Raw genomic sequence first — 16,785 nt, 5'->3', positions numbered from 1 at the left:
CAAAATATTCCACCTTTTCTGATTGCACAGATCTGGCAAGAGCTTAAAAGGTCTGTATGATTCATCCAAGTGGGAACCATTTTGCTCCCTCGTGTTGTGATTTCCCCCAGCTCTAGTGAGCCGCATCGATTCATAACATAATTAAAAGGTTCACTGAGGAAAAGAAAATGACCAGAAACAGAACTGAACAGACTTTCACTCCTCCATTTTGTCAAACGAGGAGACTCTTGCCATGAAAAGATCAGGATCATTTATCCATGTCCCTAGTCCTAGAGGCGGGAGGGTGGCAGCCAATAGGGGTGCCCAGTAGAGGGCATTTTTGGGGACATGTGAACTCTAGTCTGTGAATTCCTGTCTATACCACGCAGACTGTGTCTGTCATGTGGCACTAATGGCTATGCCCTGTCACACCCAGCATACCAGGGACTCACAGGTGTACAGGTGATACACATTGAGCCACCTTCGGCTGTAGGGGCTTAGGTCAAGAAATGGCCGGGCTGTTCTGCATGGGGAGAAGATGAGGTTGAGGAGAAAAGCAGTCTGCAGTCTCCTAGCTGCTTTTTCTCATTTGCAGCAAAAGGAGGGAGCCATTTGCCAAGTCGCAGAAGCCTGAGAAAACTGAGAGACAGAGACTGAGATTTCAAGGAGTGGATGGTGGGTGCTCTTTGGTGGGAGGTGGACCTGGGGAGGCTCTTAGTACCTCTACCTCCAGAGAATGTGAATATCCCGGCCCCTTCTCCACAGCCCTCCCTCTCTCCCTCTTCCTCCTGCAACACAGAGACTCAAATGAAATTCCTAAAAGTAGACTACTTCTGCTTAGTCATTTTTTAATATTGTTAGTATTTATCAAACTTTTCAGTGTTAATTTGTCCTCCCACAGATTTCTCTTTCTGCCTCTGTGTGCTGGGCTTGGGATGAAAGGAGCATGTATAATAAGCAGTGGGGGGCCTCATACAAATATATGTCTCCTAGAGAGAAGAGGCTGTGGACCCTTAAAATTAATCTCCCACACCCCCAGCTTGAGGAGAAGAGAGACCGCATTCCACAGGCGTTGGAGGGCAACAGAAATGTTGGTGAAAGTGAGCCCTTTAAGATGTCTAGGTGGTGTTTAATTAGGTCAAGGAGCAGGGTTAGAGAATCTGCACATGCGCAGATGTCATAACACAGGCAGAGTGATTTGGAAGCCAGACAAACAAGCAGAAAGCCAGAGGAAACAAGAAAGAAAATCCACGCTAGCCTCAGGGATCTGAGTGAGCTGAAGGGCTGAAGGAACGTGAGGTGGGGTGGTGTTGAAAAGGCCAGGGGACGGGTAGCACCCTAGTAAGTTACAGCTTCGTGCGGCTGAAACACAGCTTGTTCCCGCCTCACCGGTCCGCCCTGTCTCCTGGAGGCAGCCTTGCCCAGAGCAGCGCTGGAGAGAAAGGCCCAGGACAGAGCAGTGTTGCCCTGGAGAGAAAGGCCCAGGACGTGCTCTAACAAAGGGCCGCTGAGTGGAAGAAAGGCCAGTCCAAATGTGAGTCACATTAGTTGGCATGGCCATTGGACCCCTTGCCTGCTTATTAATGTATTCATGGATTAGAAAGCAGAAGAGACTGGTTTCCTTTTGCAGCTGAATAAAAAAGTTTTGGCTTGATTTTTGTGTTCTTTTAAAATCTTATTATCTTTTTCAGTTTCGTAGAAACTGAAAAGGAGAATAAATGGAGTCAAAAGAATACAATGACTGTAAAGAGTAAAATGAAGGGAACAGAGAAAAGAATCAGTGAAGTGTTAGATAAAATAATAGAAATAACCCAATCCAAACAACAGAGAAAATAGACTGAAAGTGGAAAAAAAAAAAGACAAAACCACAGGGGACCTATGGGGATATGAAAATTGTCTAACATGTGTATCATCAACATCCTGGAAGGAGAGAGAGAGAGGACAAGCCTAAAACAGTATTTGAAGGAACAATGGCAGAAGGCATTTCAAATTTCACAAAAGACATAGACCTATAGCATCAAGAAGCTGAATGAAAACCTAAACAGGATTAACCCAAAGAAACCAACACTAAGACACATAACAGTCAAACTTCTGAAAAATAATGTCAAATAGAAGATTTTAAAAGCAGCAAGAGAAAAATGAGACCTTATCTATAGGGGAGAAACAATTAGAATGAGAGTGGCTTTCTTATCAGAAACGATGGAGGCTAGAGGAGATGCCAGAATATTTTTTAAATGCTGAAAGAAAAGAACTGTCAAAGCAGAATTCTAAATCCAGGGAAAATATTCTCCAGGAAAGAAGAAGAAATCATGACATTCTCAGCTGAAGGAAAACCTAGAAATTTGTCACCAGCAGACTTATGTCAAATAAATATCTAAAGGAAGTTCTCTAAAAAACATAGTAATAAAAGAGGGAATCTTGAAATATCAGGAGAAAGAAAGAATAATACAAAGAGTAAAAATGGAAGTAAATACAATAAACTTTCCTTTTCCTAAGTTTTCTGAATCATGTGTAATGATTGAAGAAAAATTATAACACTGTCTGATGTGACTGTGAATGTGTGCAGAGAAAATATTTAAGAAAATTATTTTATAAATGAGGGAGAGTTAAGGGGTACAGAGTGAGGTAGGATTTTATTTCAACTGGTATAATATCAACAATACACTCTTATAAGTTATGCATATTTAATGTAATATGGAAAGCAAACATTAAAAAAACTATACAGCCCTGACTGGGTGGCTCAGTTGGTTGGACTGTTGTCCCATTCACCAAAATTTTGTGGATTCGATTTCCTGTTAGGGCACATACCTAGGTCATGAGTTCGATCCCTGGTTAGAACGTGAACGGGAGGAAACCAATCCATCTTTCTCTCACATCCATGACTGTCTCTCTCCCCTACTTCCTCTCTCTCTCAAAGCAATAAAAATGTATCCTCAGGTGAGGATTAAAAAAAAAGCTATACAAAGAGATATACTAAAAAAACCCCCACCAAACTAGATAAATAAAAATGGGATTCTAAAAAGTGTTCAAATATCCACAGGGAGGTTGGAAATGAAAATAAAGAGAGAGAAATAGACAACAAGGAGCCTAAAAGGTAAAACAGCAGGCTTAGGGCAAACATATCCGTAATTACTTAAGTGTAAATGATTTAAATATATAAAATATAAGACAGATTGATACAGTGGATTAAAAAAAGTGATCTAACCACATGCTATCTACAAAAAACTACCTTAAAGTTTAATAATATAGGAGGGTGAAAGTTAAAAGAGGCAAAAAGAAAACCCCCAAACAAAACAGGTAAACATTAATCAAAAGCTGGAAGGGGTAGCTATATTAAAAGTCAGATACAGAAGTCTTCAGAGCAAAGAAAACCACCAGGGCCACAGAGAGACATTACATAATGATAAAAGGGTTGATCTGTCATAACAACATAGCAAATATACATATTTCGTGTGCACATCCTTAAAATGTACCAAACACCAGAGGAAAATATGTGGAACACAAACTGATATAACTGAGGAAATAGACAAATCCACATTTAGAACTGGAAACTTCAACATAGCTCTCTCAACAATTGGTAAAACAACTAAACAGAAAACCAACAAGTACAGAGAACACAATAACACTATCAGTCAACCAGATTTAATTTACATTGATAGAATCCACCACCAACAACAGAAAAGATATTCTTTTCAAGCACCATAAAATATATGCCAAGATAAACCATAAATCAAACCTCAACAGATTTAAAAGAATTGAAACAGTGAAAATTTATAGCACTAAATAATTAGATTAGAAAAGAGGAAAAGTCTCAAATCAACAATCTAAGCCCTCTTCTCCAGAAACTAGTTTTTTTAAGAAGCTAGAGAAAAAGAGCAAAATAAACCCAAAGAAAGTATCAGGAAAGACATAATAAAGAGCAGAGGTCAATTGAGGTCAAAATTGAGAAGAGAAAAGCAATAGAGAAAATAGAGCAAACAGAAAACTGATTCTTTGAAAAGATCAACAATTGATAAACCTCCAGCAATACTGACAAAAAGAGAAAAGACACACATCACTAATACTGGAATAAAAAATGCAACATCATTGCAGACTGGCAGACATCAAAAGAGTAACGAGGGAATTCATGTAGAAAACTCTACCCAATAAAGTTTCACAACTTAAATAAAATGGAACAGTTTCCCTGGAAGCACAAACTACCACAACTCACAATATAAAATAAATAATTTGAATAGCTGTATAACTAAGAAAATTAAATCAGTAATTTAGAAATTCTCCAAATAGACAATTGCAGACCCAGAGAGTTTCACTGAAAAATTCTACCAAATATTTAAAGAAGAATTAACTATTAATCCTATAAATCTCATCCAGAAAATAGAAAAGAAAGGAACAATTCCCAATTCATTTTATAAAGCTACTCTGACACTAAAACTCAAAAAAAAACAGTACAATATGAGAAAACTAGAGACTAATGACTCTCAGGAACAGAGATGCAAGATTCCTTAACAAAATATTATCAAACAGCAGTCAGCAATATGTTGAATATGAAAATAAATCTATACCATAACAAAATGGAGTTTATTCTGGGGATGCAAGTCTATTCAATATGACAAACAAGAAGGATAATCCATCATATAAACAATCTAAAAATTTGCATTTCGCCATGGCTGGTGTGGCTCAGTGGATTGAGCACTGGCCTGCAAACCAAAGGATCTCCAGTTCCATTCCCAGTCAGGGAGTCTACTGGGAAAATCCAATGGAATCTACCAAAAGAAACAAAACAAAAACTTCCCTATGTATTTCTATACACTAGCAATGTATACATAGATATTGAAATTAAATATATAATATTACCTACAATTACTCAAAAACATGAAATACTTATGTGTAAACCTAACAAAACATGCACAGAATTTGTATATTTAAAACTACAAAATGCCTGTGAAAGGAATCAAAGAATATCTAAATAAATGGAGAGACATACTATATTTATAAATTGGAAGATTCAGAGTAGTAAAGATATCAATTCCCCCCCAAACTGATATTCAGTTTTAATGTAATTATTATAAAAACTCTGGTGAAGAGTTTTTTAGATATAGACAAGGTTATTCAAAAAAAATTATATGAAAAGGGAAAAAAAGCTATAATAGAATGCCTAACACAATTTTGAAAAAGAAGAATTAAGTGGGAGGAATCACTCTACTGATTCCAAGATTTATTACATGGCTACAATAATCAAGACGGTGTGGAATTAGCAGAGAGATAGACACACAGATCAATGGAACAAAACAGAGAAACTGGAAATAGCCAAGTATAAGTAGAGCCAACTGAGTTTTGACAACTATCCAAAGCAATTTAATGGAGGAAAGATATTTTATTTTTTCCTAACAAATGGTGCTGGAGTGATTGGGTACCACAGGAAAAACAAACAAACAAAAAACACCTTATACAACTCAAAATAGATTGTAGATTTACAGATAAAACATAAAACTATACAACTTTTAGAAGAAAACATAAGAGAAAACTTTAGAACCTATGACTGCATGAAGAGTTCTAAAACATGACCAAAAGCAAGATCACTAAAAGAAAAATAAATAAATTGGACTTAATCCAAATTAAAAATATTTGCTCTATGAATGTCTCTGTGAAGAGGATAAAAAGATAAATTATAGACTGATAGAAAATAATTGCAAACCATGTACTTGACAAAGGACTCATATCTATACTGTCAAAACTCAGTTAAATAAGAAACAATTCTATTACAGAATAAGCAAAAAATATATCTATATCTCTATGCACACATATTCTACTGAAAATGATATATAGATGGCAAATAAGCACATGAAAAGATATTTAACACCACTAGCTACTAGGAAAATGCAAATGAAGACCACAATGAGTTATTTCTACACACCCATTAGAAAAACTAAAATAAAAAAATAGCAAGATGCCATATGCTGTTAAGGATGCAGAAAAACTGACTCTCTCATACATTGCTGGTTAAAATGGTAAAGCCACTCTAGAAAATAGTTGGGCAGTTTCTAAAAACCTGAACATAAACTTATCATATGGCCCAGTATCACTCTCCTGGCATTTATCCCAGAGAAATAAAAACATACCCACACAAAAACCTGTATGCAATTTCTCCTAGAAGCTTTATTGGTAATAGCCGCAAACAACTAAAATGTCCTACAGTGACTGGTCAAACTGTGGTACATTCAAACTGTGGAATATGGTTCAGCAATAAAAGGAAACAACTATTGATGGACGCAACAACTTAGATCTTAAGAACACTATGCTGAGTCAAAAAACAAACAAATATACAAAAACACCAACATCAAAAGGTCACATAATGTATGGTTCAGTTGATTAACATTCTAGAAATGACAAAATTATAAAGATGGAGCACAGATTAGTGCTTTCCAGGGATCAGGGATAAGGGATGGAGGCAGAGGGGACGAGAGTGACTATAAAACGGTAATAAGGGTGCGGAACAGCTCTGTAACGTGATTACAGTGGTGGCTGCCTGAGTCTCCATGTGTGAAAAAATGATTATAGAACTGTAAAAAAAAAAGTATTACATGTGTGTTTATTGAAACAAAGATATTCTTAAGTTTTGCTGTCCGTGAGCTTCATTTACTAAAAAATGCCATCATTTTTATGTAGTTACTTGGTACTTGCTTTTTTTCATTCATTAGATTTCTAAGGTTCACCTAAGTTGTTGCATGCAGCTGTGATTTACTGATTTTCTGTGTTGTCTAATATTTTATTGTATGACTATAACTCAATGTATTTGCTCTCCTGCTGGTGGACATTTGTGTTAAATGCGGCTTTTTGTTGTTTTAAATAAAGCTGTTAAAAACACTTTGTGCATGTCTCCCTGTGCAAATATACGAGAGTCTCTCTAGAGAATACAGGTAGGAGTGGATTTGCTCAATTGGAGGATGTGTAAACATTCATCTTGGTAAGATTCATAAGATAAGGTTGAATTGTTCCCAAGTGTTTATGAGGATTTATACTCCCACTGTCAGTTTAATTTGCACTTTTCTGATTACAAATGAGGTTGTTCATCTTTTCATATGTTCATTCACCATTTTTATTTTTCTCCTCTGGGACAATGTGTCAGATCTGTTGCTCATTTTTCTATTGTGTTGTCTTTTTCTTACTCATTTGTAACGTGTCTTTATATGATCTGAATACCAGTATTTTGTTGATTTTACATTTTGCAAACTTGTCTCAGACATTGGCATATCTTTTGTTTTCTTTACCGTACTTTTGATAAACAGATCTTAATATTACAGTAGGAAAATTATCAATCTTCCTTTTTATGATTAACACTTTTGTGCCCTAAGACCCCCTTTCCCATTTGGGGGTCAAAAAGATGTTTTATATTTTTTTCTTCAAGTTTTAACATTTTGTTTTTCACAACTAAGTCTTTAATCCCTCTGGAATTGATTTTTGGCTATGACTCCACCTTGACTTCTGGCTCAGTAAATTATTCCAGCTGTCATGAGAGTTCTGTAGACTTTTAATTCCAGCTTCCCTGCCATGTATGGTTCTGATGCTTGCTCTGTCTTTTCACATTGTGTTTTTTGCCCTTTGGTATGCCAGTAACTTTTTCTTGATGGCCAGACATACTGTACCGGGTATAAGGAATTGCTGTTAGTAGATCTTCAATGATGTTGTGGTGGGTGACAAAATGGAAGAGCAAATTTAATAGCAATTTATAGACCATAAAATGCATTTCATGAGCAATGAGGAAATATGCTGAGCTATTTTCTCAGAGAGCAAATATACTGTTCCTAGGAAGTTTGACTAAATGTAAAGACTTGGGTAACCATCTCTTGAATCTCAGTTCCCTCTCTCTCAGACATCTTCAAATAACCCCAGAGCTAGTGTTTTCCCGGGTACACATCCTCAAACACCGATCTTCAGATCCAGATTATTGCTGAACATGGTCATTGTGCACATTTTGTAAATTTTTTCCCTAGTATCCCTTTCCCCCTTTACTCTTCCTCACAGTATCTTGAATGTCTTTTCATGGGATTCTTCTTTGCAATGATTCTACCCTCACCTCCACGGATAAACCTTGCTTAATTTAAAGCCATTCAGCAAAGTTTGGTAACTGGTTTGGCAACGGGCAATCTGAGCAAGCTTGATCAGACTGTGGCAGCCAGCATGCTCACACTGTCCTCTTGGAAGGCGAATGTGTGGTTTTCAGCTGCTGCAGCTAGTATTTTTTGTACCATGAGGGGAGACAGCTGGAAGTTCAAGTCAATTTACAGAGAACACCTGTGCCAAGGGAACTGCAGAGAGTCAAGTGACGTTGTGAACCTCTGGTTTCCCCAAACCAATGCTACATCTGGGTTCCCCCCCAACCCCGCTATTTTCTTTTTTTTGGTTATTTATTTGTATCAGTGAGTTTGAGTCGGGTTTTCTGTTATTTCTAGCCAAAAGATTGCTGAATGATAGGTTCTATATATTTCAGAAAAAATATATATTACTTTAATATTTATTCTAAATAATGTACATATTTTAAATAATATATTAATGTATTACAGTTATATATATACAATACATACATGTGTATGTATACATGAATTTATCCTAAAGTTTATAGTCCTTTCAGGATTAAGGCTCTAAGGCTTGAATGTTACTAAGAATGCCTGTTTCTCCCTAGAATAAGTTGCTTGCATAGCACCTGTCTGAAGGGTTTTAGACTGAGAAATGCCAGGACATGAGTCCTGCTCTTTTGGGGACTAGTTGTCACCCTCTGTGATACAGACTCGCCCCTGAGTACTTTGAGCCACAAAGACTAATTAGACTGAAATATGTCAGTGTTCGTGTATGTGTTTCCTGTTTGTAAAGGCAACTACAGAAGAATTAAACCAACAGCCTTACATAAACTGCTTAACTGAGTTGTCAAATCTTCAAGTAAAATATTCACTAATTATGCGTGATCTCAGTTGCAGGGCCATAGAACTGCTGGTGATAAAATCTGCCGTGAAATTGTGAAGGTTCCCAGCCCTGAGGCCACACGTGACTGCATCCTGTGAGTTACTTTTTTAACTTCTCTGAATGCCTGGGTTTCAAACTGTGTACCTTATGATTCAGAATGCAAAGTTATTGTGTCCTAGTTAGGCCGTTGCATGTTTATATGTTTTGGTCTTTGGTAAATAGAAAATGCTAGCTTATATCTGTCATTAAAGCTTTGCCATGAGTTATACATTTCCACTTTTAACTCCTGATAAATTTGTTCTTGAAAAAGAAAACTACATACCTATTTTAAATTTTTTTAGAAATTCTTCTCTCTTCTGTGGTGACTCTGATGAAATAGAAACCTTATTTAAGTATGAGAAATTGACTTAAAAAACAAAACAAGATAACTGGTAATGTAAAAGCCTGTCTTGCCTCCTGGGGGAAAAAAGGCAATATGTACATGCCCCTCCTTACTGTCCAAATAGACTCATTTGGTTCGGGAAATTTAAGAGGATACTGTGCAGCAAGTGAAAGGGATGTTTTCTAATTCAGAACAGATTCTTCTGAAATTCTACTATAGTATAATCCGGACAGCAGCAACCACAGTAGTGAATTTCCTGTTAGGACAGGAATATTATTACTTTCCTAATGTGTTGATGTGGGTCTCAAAAGCTATCTCACAGAATATTTAGGAAATTAGCTTTTCAGAAAGAGAAATCTGATATATGAATTTTGTGGATATTTTTCAAAATGTACTCATGGCCCCAGATGAGGCCCAGCCAAGATTTGGAAGCAAGGTAATACAGCTTAGGCCCTGGCAATACTTTCTGGGGGCTGTTTGTAAATAAGGCATAAATATTAATCCAATATTTACTTGGCCAAGGAGTTTTATATGAGATTGAATTGACAAAAATAAATTAATGTCAGCAAGAACCAAACCTTGTTTTGTATTTTACTGATATTGCTGAGGAGGGAGATAAATTGATGTAAAATGAAACATACATGTCCTTAAGTTGTCCCACCTCTTTTATCCCTATCAAATCTCTGTGGCTTATTAAGAATTAGATGAGCAACATGGCTCATCTGAGTGTTATAAGAAAGTGAAAGTGAAGTCTTTGTGCCAAATTTGGTAGGTCAGTCCTCTTATTGAGATCTATAGAACAGTAAAGAAATATTTGAAGGTATGCTAAGTAAAATCTAACTCTTTTTCTCCTCATGACATTGAGAATTAAGTCTCAACCCCAATTCATTTCTCCTGGAGGCCAAGATAGAATTATGCATTTAAGTTGGTGGGATCAGGCAGCCTAAGCCGCTGTTTCTTGTGGTACTTTGGATGAATTACTTATGAATATCACAACCTTAAATATGATCATAGCCATTGCATTAGTTCCTTGGATCTTTCTATCATCAAACTGAAGAATAATAAGCAAGTGCCAAAATGTAGTAAAGCGAGAGTACAAGTCAGCCGAAGAACCTTTCCCTTTGACCTGGAGGTATAGAGTCGGCATGGCGGCTATTGGCTTCTGGTCGTTTCTGCTCCTCCTCAAGCACCCATCTCTCTTCTGTGTCATGATCTTGGGGACAGGTGATTCCTCACAGGAGAGTCCCTTCTCAAATGAGCCCCAAATAAACTCTACTTCATCCCTGGTTTGTGTGGAACAAGGAGAGGCTGCAAGACTTCATGCTGCAGATTTGAGGCATCTGTCAGACCCAAAAGAGGTCACCTGGGATGAGAAATTGACAGATAAGCTCTGAGGCAGTGAATGAGCCCCAGTTTGACTACTGTTAGCTTGTGAAAGGAGTGACCAAGGACGGGATGCGGGTGACTCCTTTAATGGGGCCAAACTTCCTATCTCAGGCTTTCCTAGAGGTTGGCTTAAGTTAGCAACTTCTGCCCCAATTTCCTGGGATTTCTGGAATTTTGTTGAAGAGTTCCACACACTTGAATAAAAATTGCGTAGCAACAGAGGTCCTGGTAACCATATGTAGGGAAGATATATGTAAAGACACTATTTTAAAGTGAAGTATACAAATATATTTCAGGTTTACAATTGTTTCTGATTTCCTGTTGTCTAGGTGTCTCTCTTTTAGCTCCGTTAGGCTACAGTCATTTTATCTGGATCCTCAAGAATTCCATACTCTTCCCCAATGCTTCCTATCTGACTAGCTTCTTAGTTACATGATATTATATGGAATTATGTTTTTCAACAGTTCTGTGCATTAAAGACCTCTTTCTTGCTCTTCCTCTTAAAATATAATAAAAAATACTGTTTTAATCCTCTTAGCCTAGGAGTTTGCTACTCTCTATCTTCAATGTTCCATAAATTTTCCTCTAACAAAAACACCTATTTTGTCAAACAGAGAATCTTTCACTCAGGAACAGCAATGGGGAGAGATTATCTCAGAGGCTGCAAGCACAAGATACCAAATATTTAGAGGATAATTAAAATCTGCTTCCAGATGTTTTAAAATACAGACATAGAAACAAATACTCATTATCCAAATAATTGATTTCCTGACCACCATTGTCTACCCGGTTATGTTCTTAATGCCAGAACAGCTAATAAATTAAGTGAAAAAAAGAAAAAAACAAACTGCCTTTTTTTAGTATGTTGAAAAAAAAGAATAGAAAGCAGTTGATTTCTTAGCAATTTTGCAACAGTTTCTTTTAGTGTCACACAGACTTTGAGAAGGTAGTTTACAGTAGATAAATGATGATTTCAATTCACCAAAAAGTATTGTTTAAGCGCATAACTTGAGCCCGAGGAAGAGTGATACAGTAGAACATGGACTCACATGTTTGATAACAGATTATGCTCCTAGAAACACAATTCATTTATTCATTCAATAAATATTGGTTGAGCGCTTGCTATCTGACAGGCACTGCACTGGACAACGGGGATATTAATGGGGAACAAGCAGGCATGGCTTCTGCCCACAGTTGAGCGGTATGGGGTGGGGAGAGACATCAATCAAATAATTCCACAAACATATTTTACAAATGTAATAAGTACTACAATGAAAACCAAACCAAACCAAACACCAGAAACTAGGAAACTATCCAATACAGGCACTATACCCAATTTAAGTGGTGACCCGGGAAGCCTTCTTGAAGAATTTCTGAAGGGATTGGGATGGAGGGGAGAGTGTTCTAGGCAAATGCTCTGAGACAGAAGAGCATGGAGCTTCCTGGGAAATGAAACAAGGCCAGCGTTGCTGGGAGCGATGGGAGCACGATGTGAGGGAAAGCCGGAAGGGTGGCAGGGGCAGCTCATGAAAGACAGTAGGCAGTGAATGAATGGGCACGTATCGTTAGTAACATGAAGTGAGTCCTATTGCCTCCCATCATTGGTGTGAAAATAAAAGAAGTCTGCAGTTGTGTAATGGTGCTGCTGTTTGGGAAAAGAAATTCATTCATTCATTCACTCACTCATTTAAACACAAGACAAAATCCCTGTTCATGTGGATTTTAACTTCCAGTGGAACAAGCAGATAATATGCCAGTAAGCAAATATATAGGTATTATAGTAAGTTTTTCTTTATGTGTAAATGGTGCAGGTTGGCTTTTAGATGGAATTTAAAAATAGTTTCAAGTATTGTATGTATTGCGCCTAAGTGTGTTGAGTGTGCTCTAGCAGCGCTCGGACCGTGCTCGGCACAGGGGTCCTCTGCAGAGCTCAAGTCACAGTCAAGGACTTGGAAAAATTCCAGGAGAGGAAAATAGAGGGAGCATGTGGGGTTGGTATTAGTTTGTTCTCGTTTCTGAGGATCTGGTGGAGGTACTCCCGCCCACCCTGCATCTCACGACCTCTTCCTGGAGTGGTGGCAGAAAGTGAGGGGACAATGAGGGGACAAAAACTGAAGCAAAAATAAATGAGACCAACACTGATGGAGAAAGATCAAAGGGAGAGTCTTCGTCTTTCTGTTTCTTTTTACAAAAAGGGTTTAATATATCTTCTTATACATTTAATATACTTTTTCTTTTTACAAAAAAATTAGTATATCTTCTCCTTCACTTAATATAATTTATAGATTTTGCATAGTTACTATCTCTAAAAACGGTTCACATTTTACATCAATGTACACATTTAACGAGATTTCTTTGTCACGTTCCCGAAAGCTATTATTTAACTGGTGGTGCGTCCTAACATCATCAGTGACATACAACTCAGAAAACACTATGTATCTGGAACCTTGTTTGAGTTTTAGTCATGCCTGTCTTTTCTGAAGACCCACTTGAAGACGTCCCGATGACAATGTTTGTGCATCTGCATCACCTCTGATGGAATTGAACCTGCGAGGGATCCCTTCAGGTCTTGCTTACAGAAATCAAGGGGTAGTTCATTGTGTCAAAAGGAGGCGTAATAATGATCTGTTCTAATCTTCAGGAACTTCCTTGTTTCTCAGTTTCAGATTGCATGCACTAAAGTTATTTTCATATATGCCAAGAGGGAGGATGGAAATGTTGTTCAAGTGATTCTTTAGTACTGGGTTCCTTGAGTGCAATGCTGTTGACATGTTGGACCAGAATATTCTGTTGTGAGGAGCTGTCCTATGCAGCATAGACTATTTAATGGCAGTCTGGTCCCAGTAGTATCTCCACATCCATCTGTACACGTTGCCAGATGTCTCCTGGGAGGGGCAAAGTAACTCTAAATTAAGAACCACTGCTTTGGTATATCATGATCCATGAGTCAGTCACAATCCTGTGTTTGAGCTTTGTACTGTAGTTGTAGATTGCAAACACGGCCAATTCTAAATGCATAGCTTTCGATTCAACAGGATAGCATCTCTATAATTCTATGGTTCTTACCTCACAATTTAAAAAATTATAAAACCAGAGTTAGAAGACTAAATAATCATATTTTTATTCAGCCAAATATGTGATATCCTAACATGGTAATATATTGTTCTTTGGTTTGGGGCTTTTTTTTTCCTGTTGGGGAGAGGGCATACCCTTTCAAACTTACTTATGTAGCTTAGCTATTTTTTTTAAAGGTATGTTTGTGAAAATCTTAATGCTGGCAAACACTCCAAGTCAGTCATCTGCAAGCATTAATAGCCTTTTGGAGACACATAAGGACTTAAAATAAGGCACAGTTAATGAGTTCTGTTCTAGTTTTATAGGAAGCAGAGAACAAGAAAGAGAAAAAAAGACCACTCATGTGTCCTTTGGTGATGGTCCTTGACATTTTAGTGTAAGTTTTTACAATAGTATATTGGTTTAATGTTCCTTAATCTCTGTGGTTTAATTAGAGTTTTGAAAACATGAAGAATGTGTGTACTCCTTGTCCCCGTTAAGCTAAGAAATGACATTTTTAAATCACTTTAATCATACAGGATTAGATCTTCTAAAGTGGTAGTTTACTATGCCATGGTGCCTAGGAAGACTCTAAGATTGCCTAAGTTCACTTAGAAACATGACTAACATAAGACACCATTGAAATAACTATTTCTAAAAGTTCTTTTTTACTATTATTATTTACTTCACCTAAAGGCCTCCTGCCTCAAAGCGTTGCATGTAGAAATCAATATGTAAATAAGACCAATATTATTTTGTTTCCTGTCACTATCATGATCAGAAATATCTAAGAACTCCCAGTTATCCCAAAAATAAAGTTCTAATTCTGTTCCACGGCATTAGAAGCCCACTACTAACTGGCTGCAGTTGACCTTTTCACATTTATCTCCTTTACTTCCATTTGCCCCACCCCCATATCACACTTCAACTGCAATGAACTAGATGGCCCAGAACATCCTTGTACTTTTCTGCCTCCATATCCCTCATGCTGTTGTCTCTACCCTTTAAATTCCAATCCACGCTTAAGACTTATTCCTTCTCTGTATGATTCCAATTTTACTGTATGTACAGAATATATGCACTCCTATGTTTATTGCAGTGTTTTTTATGGCAGCTTAGATTTGGAAGCCGCCCAAGTGCCCACCAGTAAATAGGTGGATAAAAAAAGCTGTGGTACATTACACAATGGAATACTACTCAGCCATTAAAAAGAAGGAAATCTTTTGTCACAACATGGAATGACCTGGAGAGCAGTATAAGTGAATTCAGTCAGTCAGAGAAAGACAAATACCATATTGTTTCATTTACATGTGGAATCTAATGAACAAAATAAACAGACAAAATAGTAACAGACTCATAGATACAGAGAACAGACTGATGGCTGTAAGAAGGGAGGGAGATTGGGGGAGCTGGAAGAAAAACGTGAAGGGATTAAGCAAAGAAAAAACTCATAGACACAGACAACAGTATGGTGATTACCAGAGGGAAAGGGGGTGGAGGAGGTAGAAGAAGATAAAGGGGAATAAATGTGATGGAAGGAGATTTGACTTTGGGTGGTGAACACACGATGCAATATATGGATGATGTATTATGGAGTGGTACACTTGAAGCTTGTGTAATTTTATTAACCAATGCCACCCCAATAAATTCAATTAAACAAAAGAAAAAGAAATATGGCCCATTTTCCTAACCCAGGGGTTGAACTGAAATTTAGATTATCTTGATTTTTGTTTTTCCCCTCTTTATCTTGATCTTCATTTTTTTATCTCTTTGATTATGCATTCAATTTATGGGAAACAGAAGAGACAAAGGAAAATCAAGTCAATAGCGTAAGCCTTTTCTTAGTTTAATTTTCTTCAAAGCAGTTGGTAATGTATATGGAAATTCCAAGAACCCTAACATTAAAAAAAGAAACAATTGTTTCTTCCATGAAAGTTTTTCCGGTATTTTCAGCTGGAATTAAACTCTTTCTCCCTCTCCCCACTCCCTCCCTCTCCCCCTGCTCCTCTCTCTTTCCTATAATGCACTAGCCTAGTGTTTCTCAAACTATCTATTGGAAGGAGTAGATTATTTTAAATTTCCAGTTTGTCACAGCCAATATGTGTCCCCCTGTCCATGGCCAGTCCTTTGACCCCCCCGCCCCCTGCATGTGAAATTCACTATGCAAGCCTGGCAACCATTCAGTGAGGTGAGATGAATCCACTTGATCACGCATCCCACTTGATCACATGCTGGATGTTGCAGGAATGCCCAGTTACACTAAAATTGTCTAAACAATTACTTGACATATCTGCACTCGTCCTGTTGCAGTCTGATAAGAAGTAGTTCACGGGGTAGTGCCAGTCCACAGACTCCACTTTAAGCAGCACTGCCCCAGACTATAAGCTCCATGAGGACAGGACCTAGTCTGTTTTTATCACTATAATTCTAGCACCTAGGCTTGCCTGTCACATAGTAAGCACACTTATATGCAGCACCATCACACTGCAGATAATAGGACCCGTCTCCAAAGTAGCTTGGATCAGATTTTGATCGTTTTTTAACACATACAGGATTATCATTTATTATCAGCATCAGAAAACAGGGATAAATGAGAATATCAGACTGATTTATTTAAAAAAAAAATACATGCTCTTTAGTATAAAATGTACTGAAATAAAACATATCTCCAGCCTCCTAGTGTTGGTATGGCCTTTATAAATGACAATCACTTAATTAATCATTTAATTTTCTTTCACTAGTTATAAAAATCCACTTAAGTCATATTTAAATAAAATAAAGGGTGATTTTCAAAAATCTAAGACACTTAGCCTGTTAAATAGCAATATTGAGAAATTATCTCAAGAGAAATGTGTTCCTAGCGGAAAAAAAGCAACCCACACAAAAAAGCTATATTTAAAGCTAAAATGGGTTTGTTTTTTTTTAATGCAACTCAAGGGGATACATTGACACTCCTAAGCAGTCTAAAATTGTGTTTCTGAAAATGAGAATCACATGGAGTTAGTTTAACATCTATCACTGTAATT

The 16,785-nt window shown here is 37.2% G+C and overlaps 1 protein-coding gene across 9 annotated transcripts in view; it reads left to right on the top strand.

The window, feature by feature from the left end:
- Nucleotides 1-16,785, top strand: part of NCALD (neurocalcin delta) — a 348,886-nt gene that overhangs the window by 198,088 nt on the left and 134,013 nt on the right. For all 9 annotated transcript variants that reach the window (XM_054590336.1, XM_054590337.1, XM_054590333.1 and 6 more), the window contains one exon: nucleotides 8,946-9,031. The gene's annotated coding sequence lies outside the window, so the exon portion shown is untranslated. The remainder of the gene's footprint in view (nucleotides 1-8,945; nucleotides 9,032-16,785) is intronic.

Source organism: Pteronotus mesoamericanus, unplaced genomic scaffold, assembly GCF_021234165.1.
Source record: "Pteronotus mesoamericanus isolate MK-2021 breed Mesoamerican mustached bat unplaced genomic scaffold, CSHL_Meso_final scaffold_174, whole genome shotgun sequence".
In the NCBI taxonomy this organism is placed as follows: domain Eukaryota; kingdom Metazoa; phylum Chordata; class Mammalia; order Chiroptera; family Mormoopidae; genus Pteronotus; species Pteronotus mesoamericanus.
The sequence above is the reverse complement of the archived record's forward strand: the minus strand, read 5'-3'. Positions and strand labels throughout refer to the sequence as shown.